This window comes from Capsicum annuum, chromosome 6, assembly GCF_002878395.1.
Source record: "Capsicum annuum cultivar UCD-10X-F1 chromosome 6, UCD10Xv1.1, whole genome shotgun sequence".
NCBI lineage: Eukaryota > Viridiplantae > Streptophyta > Magnoliopsida > Solanales > Solanaceae > Capsicum > Capsicum annuum.
The window spans coordinates 99,428,101-99,450,721 of record NC_061116.1 but is presented as its reverse complement, the minus strand read 5'-3'; the positions used below and the strand labels follow the sequence as shown (position 1 = coordinate 99,450,721).

At 34.0% G+C, this 22,621-nt stretch overlaps 1 long non-coding RNA gene across 1 annotated transcript; it reads right to left on the bottom strand.

The window, feature by feature from the left end:
- Positions 1-3,248: 3,248 nt before the first annotated feature.
- LOC107874994 lies at positions 3,249-5,648 on the bottom strand. Its single transcript, XR_001675680.2, has 4 exons — positions 4,643-5,648; positions 4,511-4,578; positions 3,743-3,771; positions 3,249-3,646 (listed from the first exon to the last, which is right to left on the bottom strand). It is a non-coding gene; the product is annotated as an uncharacterized LOC107874994 (long non-coding RNA).
- Positions 5,649-22,621: the final 16,973 nt, after the last annotated feature.

Here is a 22,621-nt window from a genome sequence, read left to right as displayed (position 1 = left end):
AATTAGCAGAAAATCAAAAGCCATTATAGAAGAAATTAAAAAAGGATGTAGAATATAATTACAACGAAGAAGATAAAAAACAAGTTCAGAAAATAAAAAAACTTTGCAAGGAATTACCAAAATTACAATTTCCAGATGAAAATAAAGATTTTACATATATAGTAGAAGTAGCCGCAAGGGAATATAATTATGGAGGAGTACTTAAATATAGATATGAAGAAGAAATATTAGAACATCATTGTAGATACTACTCAGGAATGTTTAATGAAACAAAACTAAAATGAGAGATAAATAGAAAAGAATTATGCTCATTATATAAATGTTTATTAGTATTTGAGCCATATATTGTATATAACAAGTTTATTGTACGAAAAGAATTAATCTTATTTGGTCCATATCTTATCTCCAATGTTCTAAGTATTCGTAGTTTATCATTTTATCCTATAGTAGTTGTAATACTGCAAATTTCTCTGTAATAATTTATTCTAATTGTACCATATCTGATATTAAATTCTAGGTTATTTATTTCGTTAATTATCCTGTCTTTTTCTTCTATGAATAATTCTATGTCTAAATCACAATCTAAACTATCTTTTAATTCTAGTTGTTCCAAGGTTTTATCTATCCAAATTAATCTTTCTTTTAATTGTTTTCTTCCTCTTCTAAGCTTGTTTCCATAATTAATTCCTTCGTATAGCCAACTTTGTTTTTCTCTAACTTTTCTTATATATTCTAACATTTTTAATCTATATAATATCCATCAGAATAATAACTATCTAAATATGAACAGTAGCTTTCATTATATAAGTGTAGTTTTCTATAGAACTTAATAACTCTTCATCTTCATCCTTAAAATTCCATATTTTTTCCCATATTATTTTCTTTGCGTCTATGATTTCTATATCGCTAAGTATATATGAAACAAGTATTTTAAGATTATCTGTCATTTAGGCTTGATTAAATGCTTTTTCATAATATTATTTAGTTGTTTGTTTTAATCTTATTAATTCTTCTATATTTTCGTTAAGATATTCTATGTATTTTATATTTTTAGTTCTCATATATTCTTCTAAATTTGTTTTCATTAGTTTTTCCATTAATTGTATATTTTTCATATCCATTTTTCAATATTCGTAGTTTATAATAGTTGATGCGTAGGTTTGGCATTTAGGTATATATAGGAGTAGGTAGGTAGGTGTGGTATGCAATTTATTCTAGTCATAATATATTTATCAAATATTTTTCTCATATGGTCTTTCTTATATCTGTTATTTCTATATCCTTAAGTACATACAAAACAAGTATCTTAAATTTATGTATCATTTCATCAGATAAGTAGGTAGTCATTCTTTTTCATATGATGCTATTTCACAATATTCCTTTCAACTATATACATAACAAAATATGATCATCTTAGATTACTATATACTAGATTATTCTTAAATAACATGTTCTTCGATCACTATTAATTCATTGTAGCAATATGTTAATCATCGGGATTTAAATTTTATGGGTTTAATATTTTAGGTTCTCAATATTAAACTTACCTATCATATGTTGCAATTCCAATAAACGTTTTAGACATAAATTTTTGGTATGGCCCGTACCTATCATAGTGGGATTGCTTCTTTTTTTTTTTTTTAAACATAAATTTATGATTTGAGTCGAAAGTATTAGGTTTATCTGTCATGCATGATTGTTTATTTGTAGCTTTTTCGGTTGATTACCTGGAATGTTTAGAATAGCGTTCATCTGCTGTAACAAGTAGAGTAATTCAATTGAACGCAATGCATTTTGCCAGTCCCCACGACTAATGTATAATTCATAAGGAAAAGATATAGAAATTATGCCCAATTTAATCAATCTTATTGAAGAATTGAATTTGGCAATTGGTATAGTAATATGTTATAATCAAAGAGAATAGGTTTCAATTTCAGCTTTTGGGTCTCTTGTTGTAAACATAAGATACCATGAAATTAGTTGAGGTGGACGTAAGCTGTTCTGGACACCACGATTATCAAAGAAAAAAATAAATCATGTAAAAGTTTGTTGCAATTAACAGCATATGATAATCATGTAGAGTTTTAGTAGGTTATGAAATGAGCTAGATATGCAATTTTCATTATGTTCGCGGTCTATGTGATTCTCTTTTTTGTACAGACTGTTCTGCATCGATATAGTTATTTTACATTATCGAACATGTTAGTCTAATCATTTTTATAGTTTATGACATTTTGTATGATCAGGGCCCCAAGGTAGGCGAGCATCAACCTTGGGATATTCATCTGTTTGCAATGTTCAGGAATTCATAGGTGTCTTGGGGTGCGTATCTCAAAGGTATACATTTTAGATGCTAAAGTTTTGAGTATCACATACGCTGATCGATTTGGAGAAAATGAATTTTATGGGTCAAGAAATGGGATCGACAATAGCTGCTTGCCTTCAGATTCTTTTTTACTATCGGTTGTTTCCTATCTTTTTTACAGGATGCTTCTTGTTTTCTATAGTATCTTGTCATGTTTTTTTCACCTCCATTATTTCATTTTCTGACATGCTTTGATATGCTTTTTCTTGAGTCGAGGGTCTATTAGAAACAGACTCTCTACCTCTCAAGATAGGAGTAAGGTCCGCGTACACTCTATCCTTTGCAGACCCACTTATGGGACTACACTGAGTATTGTTGTTGTTATTGTTGTTGTAAGAAACGGGAAACTGGTCTTCTAGATGACATGCAGCATATGTGTTGTTGACTTCAGTTTCTCTTCAATGGACCTTTAACCTTTTTTTCGGAGAACTTCTTGAATGAAATTAAAGATAAAACATTCTTGTCATTTGATAAACATTGTTTTCTGTCCTGGTACTCTCACTGATTTTCCGAAACTATGGAAGTAATATATACATGCGACTATTACAACAAACAATTATTCTGTACATGAAAGTTCCGATTTCGTTGCTGCATAAAACATTAGTGTAGTATTTTTTCAACTCTCACAAGTATGATATTTAAGTTTTTGTAACATTTATAATTTCGTTCTCAATCAAACACTATCATAAAATGGACAAGACCAAGAAGTTCTTTTAGAAAGGAGGTCCTTCTTGGTTATGTGCGTTGTGGTTGTTGGGATGGAGGAAGAACGTTATTGTTAAGTGCATTTAAAAAACACAGGTCAACTACAAAAACGTTAAACTAATTATTAATAGAAGTTTGAGTACTTAGCTATTCTATAACCGAACAAAAACAATTTCAATGTGATCCCTCTGGTGGGATCTGGGAAAGTTGGGTTGTACACAGATCTTATCCCTACCTTTGTGGGGTACATGGTAAAAAATTGCTACAGACCATCCATACGATGATCCACCAATGGGGCCCCTGGTTGATTCATTACGCCAATTAGGGAGCATGAAGGATGGTGATTCTTCAGAAATTGAGAATGTAGGTGACTTTATTCCTGGTATATGACTCTCAGAAACTCGTCGTCCCAGCTGGTGGCTGGAAGAATATTGAGGCAAAGAAGTAGAACTGGCAGGACGCAACTGATTTTTTGATGATAAAGGAGAGGTAGACATTGTTGAAACAGAGGGAGCTGATGGAGACAGCTTTACAATAGAGGAGTAGGGATCTGCTGATGGTTCAAATTATTCTGTCCTAAATACCAAAAGAAAGGAAATCAGAAAAGTCAAAAGCCTGGGACACATGTCTAGAAAGTATCTTCAGCAAAACTTAAAACTACCTTGTTCTTACCTTTGTAGAATTTCTCACAACCGATGGATCTGTAAAAGAAAGAAAATTACTGTGATCTTACAAAGTACAAACAAATAATATTGTCAACCAATACAATACATTAGTTTTTCTTTCATGTCATGTAAAACCCAAGGCCAGGAAACAAAATATCTTATTTTAATGTTTTTGAATCTAACGGGTCACTAGATGAAAATGCAAATGACATTCCATTTCCACAGAACTAAGAAACTAAGACCATGAAACCATTTTTCTTCACATTAAATGGTCACCCTCAGCCTCTGGTCACAATCAGATTTAGAGATATTGGATACAAAAAGAGATGTCTGTCTCTAAGACATGTAAAAATAGGTCTAAAACTAGTCATTCTGTGTAACTTTATGTTGAATTGAACATGAGGATTAGTTTGGTTCCAGATTCAAACATGACCAAACTAAAGAGCTGTCAATGTCTTGTTACTTGTAACACTTATTTCCAACTAACTATGACTAGAGAAGATGAAAAATAATGAACTTATGTGATCTGATTCCCAATCTCCTAATATTAATAGTTCACCATTTCATTCCTTTTAATTGTTAACATAATCCAAATTGGTTTATTAGAAAAAGTTTTAAGCTATATAACATCTACCCCTCACTGAATGCTTTCTTAACATACAAGTTGCATGAATATAGTTACAAAATTTAGCGGGCCTTAGCCTATACTACTTTAGCCATCAAAAAGGATTCAACAAAATAGGAGGGATCTAGGATAGAATCAGAAATTAGAAACCTGAAGATTGCACTTATCAGTATAGGATGGAAGTGTCGAGCTTCCAATGCACTCAACTCCACTTCTACCTACATAAGACTGAGTATCAGAGCTACACCAAAAGAAGGAAAAATGTTAAGTATCGAAGCTTACCCGAAGCTACAAAACATCCTTCATAGCCAAAATCCCTCAGCAAAACACATAGAGCATATCCACCCACCGAAGAACACAACTATAAATGAAGCAGAAGTCAGAAAAAGAAATTGATAGAGGCGGATAAAACGAGTAGAATACTTACTCTTGAAAGTTAATTTACCAACAACTCAAGCACACTAGGGAAGGAAGTTGATAATCTCGACGAACATCTCGAATCTGCTTCATTGACAAAAATAAATTACTCCTTAACTTAAGAGTAACGGTAAATTCAGAAGAGCCGAGAAAAAGTGTCAATGGAGAGACAAAGCTGAATAAGTTGATCAATTCTTGATCATGAAAACATGTGCATAGGTGCTATTATGTAAATGAAATAAACCAAAAATTCATAGTCTTTTCAATCAGCCCACTCAATTAACTCATCAGATATATTGGAAAGTTTTTGACCAATATGATAACTCTTATGGAAAGATTGCTAAGCATGAAAATTTCACCAATTAAGAAATAAGTCAGTCCATTTTCAGATATAACTTTCACCTGGTAAGCATGTTGCATCAGCTCTTTGTCTCTACATTAATAATTGAAAGAACAAAAAATTTTTACATCTTATAAAATGGCATACACACAACTATAGGTGTATAATAGCTGGTATAATCTGTTAAGCTAAATAATGGATAATTTTTGTCTAGCTATCTAAGTTCTATGTCTCATACCACTGATATCTCTCTTTTTGTTTCATGTTGATGCCATTTACTGCAATCTTATTTGCTTTTACAATCAACTTGAAAGCTGAATTTATTCCAAAAGGAAAAAGTTATTGCAAAGAGGAAATGGTCGTGATATGCCACCCTTTCTTTACACCTAGAATGCTCTACTCCAACTAAAAGCATTTAGTTCTACTCCAACTAAAAGCATTTAGCTTTGTAAAACTGAAACTGCAACATCTCAATGAGGAATGCTGACATAACAAGCTAATAAAATACTCATAGGATATGCGTCTATTAACTTTTTCTTGACATCAGCAATGAAGCTATAAAGGCACCTCTCTATCCATGTTCAACTATATCAGTATAAGGATGAATTATATAGAAGACTGCAAGAACAACTAAAAGTACCTTTTAAATTGTTGCACCAGTCACCTTCAAACCTCTACAAACATGTTGTTGCCGATTCAATTTTATTAAATTTAAATCCCTACAAAATTCGGATTGTATTAAATTTAAAATATATTAGTCCCAAATAAATATTGCAGATTAATATAATTAATCTAATTATTTAAGTCCAAACATATATGGGTTTAATTAAAGTCCAATTTTGTATTGCGCTAGCCCATTGATTTGGGCTACAAATGATGAACACACTTTACTAAGCCTAAGATATTGTCATATTCTAGAGGCCCAAATAAGCCCCACGTATCAAATGATGTGGCATACCAAGTCAAGTGAAGGAGCCAATAAGATCATGCTGTGTGTCAAAATGATGCAGTAAATTAAAAGCCCATAAGAAATGCCGTGTCACTGAAATCTGATTGGTCAAAGAAAGTTCATATTTATTATGACTCTCTACTTCCTACAACTATAAATAGGGGCATCATAATTCAGAAAAGGGACCAACAAGTTTAACAAGAAGCAAGGGAGAGCTCGTGGATCAAAGCAACAGATTTCTCTACAAATTCAAGATTTCACAATCAAGAGTTCAAGGTTCAAGAACAAGCTCAAGATTTCAAGATCAAGAGTTCAAGGTTCAAGAACAAGCTCAAGATTCAAGATCAAGAGTTCAAGATTCAAGAACAAGTACAAGATTTAAGATCAAGACTTCAAGATTCAAGAACAAGCTCAAAGGCCCTTGAATTCAAGTACAGGTCGAGATCAAGTTCATCAAGTCTTCAAATCAAGTTCAAGTTCAAGATCAAGACCGCAAGATTCAAAAACAAGCTACCAAACCCTTGGATTCAAGCACAAGTCAAGATCAAATCCGTCAAGTTCAAGTTAAAGTTCAAGATCAAGCTCGAAGCCTTTGAATTCATAGTTAAAAAGGCGAATCAGAGGAATTATAGAGATTGTAAAACTCACTTATTGAAATCAATAAATCGATTGTTTCAGTATTTTTCTATAAAAAAAATTAAGTTCACCAAGTTGTCAAATCAAGTTCAAGTTCAAGATCAAGACCGCAAGATTCAAGAACAAGCTACCAAGCCCTTGTATTCAAGCACAAGTCAAGATCAAATTCGTCAAGTTAAAGTTAAAGTTCAAGATCAAGCTCGAAGCCCTTGAATTTACAGTTGAAAAGGTAAATCAGAAGAATCATAGAGATTGTAACACTTATTGAAATCAATAAATCAATTATTGCAGTATTTTTTTTGTCTCGATTATTATTTTTGGTCATAAGAATTTTACTGTCCAATAAATTCTGATACACCCAGTAGGACGATCTCTACCTCTCATCTCAGATTTTCAGACTTTGAAGATTAAGAACACCGAAATGACTTCCAAGAAGATCAACTCTCAATCAACTGCTTCCAAGGCTACTGATTCAAGGTTCTTTACCGAAGTAGAAAGTGTCCTTGGTGTTACTTTCGGGAGCTTGGGAGCTATCATAAGGAGTAAGGAAAACATGTTAGGACAACAAACACATCCAGTATCGTCCGCACCAACTCCAGTTTTAGGATCTTCAACCCCAAAAGGAATAAAGTCCAATGCAAGTGCTTCGGAAGGAGGAAGTAGTGTCGCGGAATCGCTTAAGAAGACTCTTACTCTACTAGAGCATTCTGGTTCTAAATACTCTGGCGCAAAGAGCGATGGTCATTCAACAAATGCATCATCTCCACTTATACCGCATAAGTTGAGAAGTTCAAAGATCAACCTATGCGATAATCTATGTTACTCTCTGACGTCTTTGGTGATCATGCAAGCAATAGTAACTGATGCCTCATCTATGGAGCACCAGCGAATTTGGCAAAGGCAATTGAAGGCCTAACCACCTATGTTCAGAATCAAGAGGCTAGGATTGATAAGATAGTGGATAGGGTGGAAGGCTTGATAGACGAAGAATCTAGCCATGCACCGGGAAAAGTTCTAGAGGTTCATGAGATAGAAAATCCTGTGAAACAAACACCATCGACTAAAGAGGTGCGAATTTCTGCTAAAGAAATGATCTCGATAGGCAATTGAGGGAATTCATTGAAGGGACCCTTAAAGAAAAGTATGATGTGGTCACCAAGTATTCCCTTGCGTATGCCAAGTCCTACACTGCTAGAATAGATAGCCTCAAAATGCCTGCCGGTTATCAGCCGCCCAAATTTCAATAATTTGAGGAAAAAGGGAACCCGAAATAATATGTTGCACACTTTGTTGAGACATGTAATAATGCTGAAAATTATGGTGACTATCTTGTCAAGCAGTTTGTTCGTTCCCTAAAGGAAAACGCCTTTGATTAGTATACGTACCTTGAGCCTAACTCCATCGATAGTTGGGAGCAATTGGAACATGAGTTCCTGAATCGCTTTTATAGCACAAGGCGTATAGTGAGCATGGTAGAGCTCACAAATACTCGACAAAGAAAGAATGATCCAGTCATCGACTTTATCAATCAATGGAGAAATGCAAGACAAAATTATAAAGATGGCTCAGGAAAACTTCTACATTAGAGATATGCATCCAGGGGATATATTGGGAACTCCTCTATATCTTGCAAGGCATCCAACCAAAGTTCTTTGAAAAGTTAGCTACTCGTGCTCACGATATGGAGTTGAGCATGTCTTCTGCTGAAAAGGGAGGAACACCTATCCCTGACCCTCGAAGGGGAAAGGATAAGCAGGAACCCAAAAGATGGGGCAAGTTTGTCCCCAAAACTGACAACAAGGAGTCCACGAAGGTTGATGTGTCTCTTGTGAAGGTCACCACAAAAGTGACCAAGAAGCAAAGTGTAAAGATGACTTTTGGAGCATGTCCAAATCAAAAAACTTTAAAGGAGATACAAGAAAAGGATTATCCCTTCCTTGATTCTGATGTTGCCGAGATTTTTGATGAACTCCTTCAGCATAAACTCATTGAACTCCCAGAGATGAAGCATCCCAATGAAGATGGAAGAACCAATGACCTTAATTATTGTAAATATTATAGGCTCATAAGTCACCCTCTAGAAAAATGCTTTGTCTTTGAAGATAAAGTCATGCAACTGGAAAAAAAGAAGAAGATCTTCTTCGATGATAAGACAGCCAGTTCTCATCAAATATCTATCACTTTTGGCTCGCTTGACCCAGTCCAAATATGTGTTGGACAGCATAATGAGAAAATATTAGAGCCTGACAGGCCTTCAATTAACGAAGACGATGATGAATTTTGGACTCTAGTGACCAGACACAGACATAAGAAAATGAGACTACGAAAGGAGACGTATGAGCAGCCAACCGGAAGAAGAATGGTAAAGAAACCAAGGAAACAAAAGTTAGCTGAACTTCCAAAGAAGACAAGGGTGACGGAGCTTCACTACCAAAAACCTCAACAGTCGGTGAATTTAGAGGAATTCTTACCGAGTTGGTTCCACAAAAAGACTGCCTAAGTCAATCTTGAGGCATCCTATTTTAACACAGCCAAAGAAGGGGCAAAGGGTGAAAATATACCCATAGAAATTCCGTCATCCTCTAAACCACTTGGCCAAGAGGCACATGTATGTGATACAAAAATCACATTCACAAATAACGATCTTCTACTTGGTGAGGCCTTACATAACCGTCCCTTATACATGGTGGGCCAGATTTGAGGAAAAAAGATCAATAGAAACTTGATAGATGAGGGATCTGGAGTCAACATCCTACCTATCTGCATGATGAAAGAACTTGGTATCACTAATGAAGAACTGGACGAGAGTCGTATAATGATACAAGGATTCAACCAAGGGGGCCAAAGGGCCATGAGATCTATCAAGTTGGGGATTCGTATGGTTGCTTTTCAATCAAATATATTGATGCATGTAATTGATGCCAAAACTTTATACAATATATTACTTGGTAGGCCTTGGGTGCACGAGAATAAAATTATCTCGTCCTCTTACTATCAATGCTTGAAGTACCTCAAAAATGGAGTTGAAAGAAAAATAGTAGCTAATGATAAGCCATTCACTGAAGCTGAATCACAGTTTGCCAATGCAAAATTCTACTTGAAGAACTATGTCATGGATGAGAAAAGTGTTAATGATGTCAGTAAGACCAAGTGTAATGATCTTACAGCCAAGAAGGCCGTGGTGACTATTGAAAAAGTCGTCACCAAGAATCCTTTCTCCACTTTAAATAAAGAAAGTATCGCTCATATTCTTCGCTATGTGCTAAAGGTAAAGAAAGAGAAAGATTACCCATATGATTCCCAAGATAATGTGCTAAACAGGATAACTTTACCTATTAGGAAGATTGACACGATAAATCCATCCTTAAGGCTAGCTTGGCTCAAAATCTGCCATAAGATATAACACTCCCTACAAAGCGGACGAAGGAGGTCTTCGTCCCTAATGCATACAAGTTATTTATAAAGGCTGGATATAATCCTAATGAGCCATCAAGGTTGGGCAAACTTATATTGGAAGGTACAACAAGGTAGGCACATGAAGGCCTAGGATACACACAACCACCTCTACTTTGTAGCTCTATACGAAGGGAAGTTAGTAACTATATTACTGTAGAAGAGGAGTCTACCACATCCAGCAAAAGGCCTTCTGTTTTTAACCGACTTGGAGAATCAACCACAAGAACTTCTATTTTTGAGAGGTTGGGTCCTTTAAATAAGAAGAGAAATAACAAGCGTCGGAGAAGTCATCAACTTATGATAGTGCACTCCTCGCCTAAGATCCAGAAGGATTTCCAAAGTTTGATTCCTTTTAGAATAAGGCGGTAGATGAAATTGGTGGTTTTATGCAACAAGGTGTTAAAAGAGAAGGCTCATACTATGGTTTATACCAAGGAATGTGAGGAAGATGAAGAAAGTATTGGCTCCTCATATTATGACCCAAAATGAGAAAGATATCTCGTCTCAAATGAAGGTTGATAAAGATACAGAAAATGCTTTCATGTGTTATCATATATCCATTAATGATGATGATACTCAAGAGGAGAAAAATGCTGAAGATGCTCAATCTCAACTTGAAGAAGGAGTAAAGGCCACAATAGATCCCCTGAAAGAAGTTAATCTTGGAACCGATGAAGACCTAAGACCAACTTACCTGAGTGCTTTTCTGGAGATGGAGAAAAAAATTGCTTATATGGATATACTCAAAGAATATATGGATGTTTTTCCTTGGAGTATAAGGAAATTCCTATCTTAGATCCGAAAGTTGTGGTCCATCAGTTGGTGGTCAAAAATGGTGCTCATCCTATTAAGAAATCTCAGAAACGCTTTAGGCCAGAGTTGGTTCCACTGATCGAAAATGAAGGTAATAAACTCATTAAAGTTGGCTTTATCCGCAAAGTCAAATATCCCATGTGGATTTTAAGTATTGTTCCAGTATGGAAGAAGAATGACTAAATTCGAGTTTGTGTCGACTTTTGGGATCTTAACAACGCCTGCCCTAAGGATGAATTTCCAATCCCATACCAGAGTTGATGAATGATGCCATCACTGGTTATGAGGTAATGTCTTTCATGGATGGTTCGTCTGGCTATAACCAAATCCGCATGGCGCCAAAGGATGAAGAGCTCACTATATTTTCGTACACACAAAGGTATTTATTGCTACAAGGTGATGCTTTTTGGTTTAAAGAATGTTGGCGCCACTTATCAAAGGGATATACAAAACATTTTTGACAACCTACTCCATAAAAATATTAAATGTTACGTGGATGATCTAGTGGTGAAGTCAAGAAAGAGAGACGACTACTTAAAAGACCTAAGAATGGTATTCGAGTTACTTTGAAGATATCAACTTAGGGTAAATCCATTGAAGTATGCCTTTAGAGTTACTTCTAGCAAGTTTATTGGTTTCATTGTGTGACACCGAGGAATTAAAATTGATCAAGCCAAGGTTGATGCAATTTTGAAGATGCCCGAGCCTCAAAATATTCATGAATTAAAAAGCCTTCAAGGAAGGTTAGCATATTTAAGGAGGTTCATCTCAAACTTGGCTAGAAAATGTCAACCATTTAGTTTTCTCATGAAGAAGGATACTCCCTTCGAATGGGACCAAGCTTGTAGTAACGCCTTTAAGAGTATCAAATCATATTTAATAAAGCCACCAGTTCTTGCGGCACCCATACCAGGAAAACCATTGATACTCTACATCGCGGCACAAGAGAGGTAAGTTGGAGCACTACTAGCTCAAGAAAATAGTGAAGGCAAAGAAAACTCACTTTACTATCTGAGCAGAATGATGACACCAAATGAGCTGAAGTATTCTTCGATTGAAAAGTTATGTTTGGCTTTCTCTATCCAAAGTATGAAACACTACTTTCAGGATCATGTTGTCCTTTTTGTGTCTAGGAAAAATCCCATCAAGTTTGTGACGTCCAAACCAGTCCTCAGTGACTGACTTGCAAGATGGTACCTTCAATTTCAACAGTTTGAGATTGTGTATGTTCCCAAAAAAGCTATAATAGGACAAGCATTGGCTGACTTCTTGGCAGATCACCCAATACCTGATGACTAAAAGCTGAGTTATGAACTTCCTGATGAATATGCAATGGTTATTGAAGTTAGATCCCCATGGAAGATGTACTTTGATGGTGCTGCACATTGAGATGGAGCTGGTGTTGGCATAGTGTTTGTCACTCCACAAGAAGAAGTCATCCCCTACTCTTTTACCTTGACAAATTGCTTCTCCAATAATGTTGCTAAATATCAATCTCTCATATTCAGGCTAGAGATAGTTGTCGACATAAAGCAACTGGAATTACAAGTTTTTGGTGACTCCCAATTAGTGATAAAGCAGTTGTTGGGAAGCTATGAAGTCAGGAAACCTGAGTTAAGACCATACTATGAATATGCACAAAAGTTGATGGGATGGCTTGGAGAAGTAACCCTCCAGCATATGCTAAGGAAAGAAATAAGCAATCTGATGCCCTAGCTACTTTGGCCTCAACCCTGACTCTTCCAAATCAGATGCAAGTCACTATCTTCCAAGAATGGGTAGTACCGCCATTAACCAAGGATGAAGAAAGTAAAGTTGAATACCTTGTTGCTGTGTTCGAAGATCTAAATAAAGATTGACAACAGCCTATAATTAACTACTTGTGTTAGAGGATACTTCCAGAAGATCCCAGGAGAAGGACTGATATTCGTCATCGTGTACCTCGCTTTCTTTACTATAAATACACACTGTACCGAAGATCATTTGAAGAAGTACTCTTACGATGTTTGGGAGAGGAAGAAACAATTTAAGCTTTGCAAGAAGCGCACTCGGGAGTTTGTGGATCACATCAGTCTGGACCAAAGCTTCATTTTCACATTAAAAGGATGGGATATTATTGGACAACGATGGTGAAAGATTGCTTGAACTATGATAGAAGATGCAAAGCTTGCCAATTCCATGCAAATTTCATACATCAACCTCCAGAGGTACTATACCTAACTGTAGCATCTTGGCCATTCAATGCTTGGGGAATGGATGTTGTTGGTCCACTACCAAAATCTTCTGGTGGACACTTATACATCTTGGCCACGATAGATTACTTCTTAAAATGGGTTGAAGCTGTTGCTGTCAAGGAAGTAAAGAAAGAAAATGTCATAAACTTCATCCGAGTAAATATCATCTACCACTTTGGAATTCCTCAGTACATAATAACTGACAATGGAAAGCCATTTAATATCAAACTAATGAACAAAATCTATGATCTCTTTGGTTTCAAAAAATGTAAGTCTTATATGTACCACGCTGCCATCAATGGTCTAGCCGAAGCATTCAATAAGACTTTATGCAACTTGCTGAAAAAAGTCATCTCCAAATCCAAACGAGACTGGCATGAGCAAATCAAAGAAGCTTTATGGGCGTATAGGATAACTTACTGTACACCGACGCAAGAAACCCCATACTCTCTTGCTTTTGGAGTTGAACCAGTCCTGCCACTTGAGTGTTAAATACCTTCTTTGAGACAGGTTATTCAAGAAGGGCTCACCGATAAAGAAAATGCTAAGTTGTGTCTTGTGGAGTTAGAAGCTCTTGACGAAAAGAGGATGGAGGCTCAACAAAATCTTGAATGTTATCAATTCCGGCTATCTCATTCTTTCAACAAAAAGGTTTGGTTGAGATGCTTCCAAGTTAGAGATCAAGTCCTTGCAGTAAGAAGGCCCATTATTAATTCTCATAAGTCTGGGGGCAAATTCACCCCAAAGTAGGATGGACCATATGTCATACGAGAATCATATTAAAATGGTGCTTACAAGCTTGTTGATACAGATGGCATGAGGATTGGTCCCATCAATGTCAAGTTCTTGAAGAAATACTATCCTTGAAAGAAGATGACACTCCTTAAGGAATGGGTATAAACTACATGTCTACTCCTGGCCCACAAGAGTATAAACTGTGAATGACTCAAAAAATAATGTCCACTAGGTTGAAAACCTCGAAAGAGGCGGTCTAGGCAAAAGTTAGGAAGCAAAAAAAAAAAATCACCCCAGAACTACGTTGTGACTTGATCTTCTTCATTGAGGTATATAGGTGCTTGAAATTTTATTCTAAGTTCAGTTGAATGAGTGTTAAAAAAATACATATTCCCCCCATATAAAAAATTCAATCTTCAAAAGACTTTTAACATCATCAATCTTTAGACTTACACCAAGTATTGGTGACTCAATAAGGGATGATCTCTATGAAGTATAAGCTTCTTGGACATAAGTTGAAGTCTTCAAATTCACTAAGTCTTTATGTTGGAGCTTTCAAGTTACCATATTGGAGCCTGCAAGTTCACGAAGTCTAATAGTTGAAGCCTTCAAATGACCTATGCATATAAGTTGAAGTCTTCAAATTCACTAAGTCTTCATGTTGGAGCTTTCAAGTTACCATATTAGAGCCTGCAAGTTCACGAATTCTGATAGTTGAAGTCTTCAAATGACCTACGCATATAAGATGAAATCTAAAAATTCACTAAGTCTTTATGTTGGAGATTTCAACTACACCATATTAAAACCTGCAAGTTCATAAAGTCTACAAGTTGAAGTCTTCAGATGCTCTTCGACTATAAGTTGAAGTCTCAAGTCTGCCATATTGAAGTTTTCAAAGTTTGAAAGTTGGAGTCATCAGGTGCTTTGATCTATAAGTTGAAATCTTTAAATCCTTCTAACCTTCTTGAGTTTACCTTTTAATATTCATGAAATTACCTTTTTTTCTTATGACGGGAACGAGTAGTCATCCTGATGCGCCATAAGATTACCCTGAAATTACCCTTTTCTTATGGCGGGGATGAGTGGTCATCCTGTTACATTGTATAATTATCATAAAGTTATCTTTTACCCTTTCTTATGGAAGGGACGAGTGGTCATCCTGTTGCGCCGCAAGATTACCATAAAGTTACCATTTACATGTTCTTATGGCGCGGATGAGTAGTCATCCCGATGCGCCATAAGATTACCCTGAAATTACCCTTTCCTTATGGCGGAGACGAATGGCCATCTCTTCATTCCATAAGACTACCATGAAGTTACCTTTTACCTTTACCATAAGACTACCATGAATTTACCTTTTACCTTTACCATAAGACTACCATGAAGTTACCTTTTACCTTTGCCATAAGACTACCATGAAGTTACCTTTTACTTTTACCATAAGACTACCATGAAGTTACCCTTTACCTTTTCCATAAGATTACCAAGAAGTTACCTTTCTTATGGAAGGGATGAGTATCCATCCCTATGTGGTGTAAGATTACCATAAAGTTACCTTTTCTTATAGCGGAGACGAATAGCCGTCCCTATGCACTGTAAGATTACCTTCTAGGATTACCTTACTTATGGTAGGAAAGGATATCTATCTCTTTTCATCGTAATACTATATCCTTTACCTAAAATACGTTATCTTGAACAAAATCTTATAGTTCACCTAAAAAAAGAAGAAGAAAGAAAAAGGGGAACGAAAAAAGAAGAAGAAGAAATGCTTACCTAAATATGACGAGTATCTCGATCGGCAAAGATGGATCAAATTACACCCTTGAGTTTGCTCGCCTAAATATTTGAGTAATATTTCCAACAAAAAAAGGACACTCACAATTTCAACACTTTCACACCTAGATATGATTTGTCTTGTGAAGGCACGCAAACCTGAAATTGAATACATATCAGTAGGCAGAGGCAAATTTAAAATATTATCTAGGATAATTATGAAGTTTTTTAAATCATGAATTTTGGATATGTTATATATTTCGAGTCTACTTTCGAAAAATTCAAGCGGTTCATGATTTCATCGCTCCTACTTTGAGATATGAAAGTTTTAGTGAAGACGCGCAGATCTAAAATTTTCAGCATGGCAAAATTTAAAGTCAACTTCAAAATTTTTTGTAAAATAATGCTGATAGTATTAAATCATGAATTTTTGATATTTTATATATATTTGAGTATAGTTTAATTAAAATCAAGCGTCTTATGATTTCATCATTTCTACATTGAGATATGAAGATTTTAATAGAGGTGGGCAGATCTGAAATTTCCAGTATGATAAAATTCAAGGCTAACTTCAAAAAATTATCAAGAATTATATTGAAGTAGTTTAATTTTGAATTTTGGATATGTTGTAGATATTGAAGTATAGTTTTTGGAACATCAAATGGATTATGATTTCAATATTACTACAAGGAGATATGAATTTTCTACCACTAACATACTGTGCTAAAACAAGTAATGAAAATAAGAGAAAAGTGGGAGCAAAGGAAATTACCTCAATATTATTGATGACTTGGAAACTCCAAAATTGATATTGAAAAAGTGGAAAAACTACCTCCTTTTATAGAGTTGTAGGATGGATGTTTCCTTCTCCAATATAAATTCAGATTGGAATAATTTCCATCTCCAAATGCAAATTGGAGATTGTTTCCTTCTCCAATATAAATTCAGATTGAAATAATTTCTATCTCTAAATCCAAATTGGAGATTGTTTCCTTCTCCAATATAAATTCACATTGGAATAGCTTCCATCTCCAAATTCAAATTGGAGATTATTTCCTTCTCCAATATAAATTCAGATTGGAATAGCTTCCATCTCCAAATCAAATTGGAGATTATTTCCTTTTCCCATACAAATTCAAATTGGAGGTTCTTTGCTTTTCCAATTTAAGTTCAAATCAGAAGAGTTTTATTCCTTATTAAGTAAGGCGATGAAAAAGTCTTCCAAAATCTGTTTGAAATTGGATATCATGCCTCACCAATTGGTCTTAAGTGTAGAGATTCATGGAAAAAAATGAGAGAGTTTTGAGAGACAATATCAATGTGGTTCGGCTTTAAATTTTTGAATAAGGTATTCATATGTATGAGGATCGTTGAAGCACGAAGAAAACATACTCAAATAATCATACTTCTAGGTTAGTCTCCAAAATATTAAATGTCTCGACAAGTCTTGAAGTACGGGGCATTTGTGGGCGATCCAAATTTATTAAATTAAATCCGTACAAAATTCGAATTATATTAAATTTAAAATATATTAGTCCCAAATAAATATTGCGGATTAATATAATTGGATTAATTATTTAAGTCCAAACATATATGGGTTTAATTAAAGTCCAATTTTTTATTGGGCTAGCCCATTGATTTGGGCTACAAATGATGAGCCCACTTTACTAAGCCCAAGATATTGTCATATTCTAGAGGCCCAAATAAGCACCACGTGTCAAATGATGTGGCATGCCAAGTCAAGTGAAGGAGCCAATAGGACCATGCCATGTGTCAAAATGATGCAGTAAATTAAAAGTCCATAAGAAATGCGATGTCATTTAAATCTGATTGGTCCAAGGAAGTTCATGTTTATCATGACTCTATACTTCCTATAACTATAAACAGGGGCCTCATAATTCAGAATTAGGACCAACAAGTTTAATAAGAAGCAAGGGAGAGCTCCTGGATCAAAGTAGCAGATTTCTCTACAAATTCAAGAAAAAGCTCAAGATTTCAAAATCAAGAGTTCAAGGTTCAAGAACAAGCTCAAGATTTCAAGATCAAAAGTTCAAGGTTCAAGAACAAGTTCAAGATTCAAGAACAAGTTCAAGCTTCAAGATCAAGACTACATGATTCAAGAACAAGCTCAAAGGCCCTTGAATTCAAGTACAAGTCGAGATCAAGTTCATCAAGTCTCAAATCAAGTTCAAGTTTAAGATCAAGACCGCAAGATTAAAGAACAAACTACCAAGCCCTTGGATTCAACCACAAGTCAAGATCAAATCCGTTAAGTTTAAGTTAAAGTTCAAGATCAAGCTCGAAGCCCTTAAATTTATAGTTGAAAAGGAGAATCAGAGGAATCATAGAGATGGTAACACTTACTTATTGTAATCAATAAATCAATTGTTGCAGTATTTTTCTAAAAAAAAATCAAGTTCAAGTTAAAGATCAAGACCTCAAGATTCAAGAACAACTACCAAGCCCTTGGATTCAAGAACAAGTCAAGATCAAATCCATCAAGTTAAAGTTAAAGCTCAAGATCAAGCTCGAAGCCCTTGAATTTATAGTTGAAAAGACAAATTAGAGGAATCATAGAGATTGTAACACTCACTTATTGAAATCAATAAATCGATTGTTATTGTATTTTTCTTGTCCCAATTATTATTTTCAGTCTCGAGAATTTTATTGTCCAACACAGGTCTTTAGAATAGGTCAACCTGAACCTTCTCCAAACTATCATTCAAATTGGAAAAATCAGTACGTGAGGAAATGGTAATCAAAGTAGAAAAGATAATACTCAAAAGTTTGTAGAGCCACGGTAGATCCCCTTAGTAGAGAACAATTATTTTCCATCACATGTGAATCAGCAAACCCCAAGATGTATCTAGATGTGCATTTTAAAAGTTGGACTGTTTAATTGTTAGTTATGACTGAGTTAAGGTGTTTATCTCTATATATTGTCGTTTATTTTTCATGCATAATAGTCAATTTTATGAGATAAATATTTTTATTATATCTAAATTATATTTGTTCGAGTATGTGTTTATCTTTAAATTAAAATATTGTATATTTCATGAAAGTAGCATCAAATTTAGATTTCTAATCTCAACTTATGAATTGTTACTTTTTTTTTATATGTTTTGATTCTTATTTCACAGTGCATAGAAAGTCAATAATATATGTACGTTTAAAATTTATCATTTGTAATACAAAATTTATATCAAGTATTTATTTTGAATAAACGTGCAACACCTGTTTCCATACTTTGGACCTGTGAAGGCATGATTCTTTAGTTTGAGTACCTCGAGATTTGGTAATCTACATAGAGAGATCATGCTCTCCCATGGAAAGTAAGTGAAGCTCAAAGTCAATTTCTTAAGATTCTTTGAAAGTGCATCCAGATGAGTAGCTAATCTTGGTACTTGTATGGGTGGTTTCAATCCAACAATATTTAATGTCTCGAGTTGAGATAGGAGACTAAGACATCTAACGCAATCTGAACACAAGGCTGAAACTGACTCACTACAATAAGACTACAGATTCTCAGATGTGTAGAGAAAATCACTCCAGGGAATCTGGATTGGATAAGTATACTCAACTATTTCACATATTCCCAACTTCTTCAAATTAGGAGTGCTTGAGAAAACATACTTTGTACAATCTGCCAGGGTTGTATTGATAAGTGCTTGTAGGTTATCAAAATCAAAGAATTGTTATGTTCTTCTTTGGTTGGTCTTGGCAAACAGATGTTTGGTTTAACATGGAGATGTCTGAGGTTTTGCATCTTTCATAGATCCCTAGGAAAAGTGGAGTCTCTTGAATACACATGAATGATTTAAGTCTGAAAACTCTAAAATTGAGATACTGGTGGAAAAAATTCGCTACCAGTGGTGAATGCAAGGTAACACAAATTAACAAGTTGTATTATCTCATTGGGAAGCTATGAAAAATATTGAAAAATGATATCTATAACTCTGAGCAATTTGGAATCTATGTATGAAAATATTGAACTTTGGGAAATGGAATTCCAAGATTGAACAAGAAACAGAAATAATATGATCAGTTTGTTAGAAAGAGTAACTTGCATAGATGATGCTACAATTGAAACTAACTCGACGCAGAGCTGTTATTTCACTTTCTGATAAAACACTGTGGAAGTGCTTCAAGACATGTGGAAAGTTTTATATTTTAGCTTCTTCTAAGAAAAAAGATCTCATGATATCATCAAGTTTACATGTTTTGAGTTTTCTATTAGACCACTTTTCAGCTAAAGAACAAAAAACTTCACATCTTACAAAATATGCAGACCACAGTAAAGCTAATATAACCCATAACATGAGTTTTCAAGGAGTAGCATATGTAACTTATGCTCGCTGCTCAAGGTTATAGCTACCTCATTGTATATTCAATAGGATTACAATAAATAACAATGGAAGAAAACAACAGTTTAAATAACTAAGGCTTACAAAAGTAAAAGCATATTGGTATCCAGAAATGAACTATACCAAGTAGCAACAATTCCTAGATGATAACGTCTAGATATATGATATATTTTTTCAAAAATAAAATTAATGTCCTTAGACGATGCAGGAAAAATAAAGCAGGCAATGAAAAGACTCAGAAAATAAAAGGCAAGTGAATTCTTAGGAAAATCGTACACTTGGCAGTAAACATTGAAATATCATATCGAGGCATGCCATACTATATCATACTATATCAATTTAACATATTTAACTTTTAGAGGAGATCATCACATACCATTGCAATAGCCTGTCCAAAAATGCTTGATGACAAAATCTGTTCCAATGAAGAGACTAATTGAGAAACCAATAAAAATCAAACCGTAGTTCAACTCCAAGCATTCTAATCCAACCATATCTACCATTTTCACCTGATTTTGGTATAGTACACAATCTGTAAATCCATATCAGAAAAAAGTAAAGTTGCGAATAACATATATACTATCCTTTCCTTTGCCTTTTTGGTCTCAAATAAAGGTTCATACTTCAACTTTCCTATATTTAAGTATATTATCTTCTTCTTTCTTATAAAATACTATATATAGTACTATTTTCACGAACGTACATCATATTTTTTTCTTAATTAAATATTTTTTCATAGACATTTGTGGTCCAAATCTTTATCAAACTCCATGCATAGATTTAGATTTCTGGGTATGGATTAGATGGACAAGAACTTACAGGTTCCAACATCGACCAAAAAAGAGCACAAACTTTAACACCAAATAAAGCAATACATGAATAAATAAATTTAGAGACATTTCAAGAAACAATCAAAGTATCTCAACTGACATGCAAACATCAAGACATTTAAAATTGGCAAGATTAAGTATACCTGACACATTATATGTAAAGCTATAGTAATTAAGTAATTATCCAGAAGCACTGAAGAACCAACTTTGAAATACTCAAAATCAAGTCAAAAGCTTTCAAAAAAGATGCTTATTTAAACACTACACACCAGTGTAAACTCACAAAAGAGATATAAACAGCTACACAACAAGAAATCAAAATCATTTTTGTCTTAACCGCAGTTAATCGAAACAAATCAAGACGGGTTTGGGCCATATTAACAACGGGTTTGGGCCCATATTATATGTATGAAATATTTGAAATTTAGTAGTATAAATTTTACTCTCCACTTATAACTTATCAAAGTGTTTTAAATATGTACAAAATTTTAAAATAAATTGTTACGATTTATGTTTTAAATTAAGTTATGTATTCTCTATTATTATCAATCATCTCATTTCAAGTGAAATAGAATTTTTAATTTATTATTAAATATATAAATGACTAAATTTTTCTTTAATCAACTATATTTTCTTATCTTGAAAAACTTCATGATTTATTTTAAAATTTTTGTACTTAATAAAACAACAGACGCACAACTAATTTATACGTTTGTTCTTAAAAATGCATGATACACGTACAATTTACGTACACTATTCTATATATATACACGCTTCCTCTATTTCAAGAAGAATGACCTAGTTTGACTTGACACAAAGTTCAAGAAAATAAAAAAGACTTTTGAATCTTGTGATCTTAAATTAAAGATATGTCAAATGTACCAAAATGTCCTTCAATCTTGCGGTCTTAAACATGCCACGTGAAAAGTTAAAATTAAAATGTTGCTAAAAAAGGAAAGGAGTTATTCTTTTTTAAGCAGACTAAAATAAAGAATAGGTCATCCTTTTTGAACGGATGGAGTATATATATATATATATATATATCATTTAGGCTCGGAGGGAAAAGAATGGGATATTACTGACCAAACCTTTTTTCAAATGTTCTTGTGCAGAATTGTTGAACGACTAATTAGGGAAGTAGAGAAAGCTTTAATTAATTAAGATGTTAGTGATAGAAAAAAATCTATCTATATATAAAAACAGAAGCAAAAACAACATGTGTCATCACCACAAAAACAAGAATTATCATTAAAAATTAAAATTAAATTGAAACTTTAAAAGGTATCAAAGCCTAGTTATTTAAAAGATAAAGATGGTATATGTATGAGTTACCTAGTTATTTAAAAGGAAATGAAATGATGGTATGAGTTTGTTAGTTATGGCATGTTTATGGCATGTTGTCAAAGAATGTCAAAGATATTTAATTTGTTAGGTATACAATAGGTATGATAATTAATAGAATATTTAATATGTTAGTCATCCAAAAATGTTATGAGGAAAAATTAATAATGAGATATATACCACCTAATTATGATAAAATAAGATTTCGGTATCCACTAAAATATTTTAAACATTGTAAAGATGAATAACATAACAAAATCCCAAAAATATAAACAACTAAAACAAATAATATCTGAAAAACGGAGAGAATTAAAAATAAGTAAAGAAAGACTACAATATAACATGATTATAGGACTATGTCAAAAATCAATAA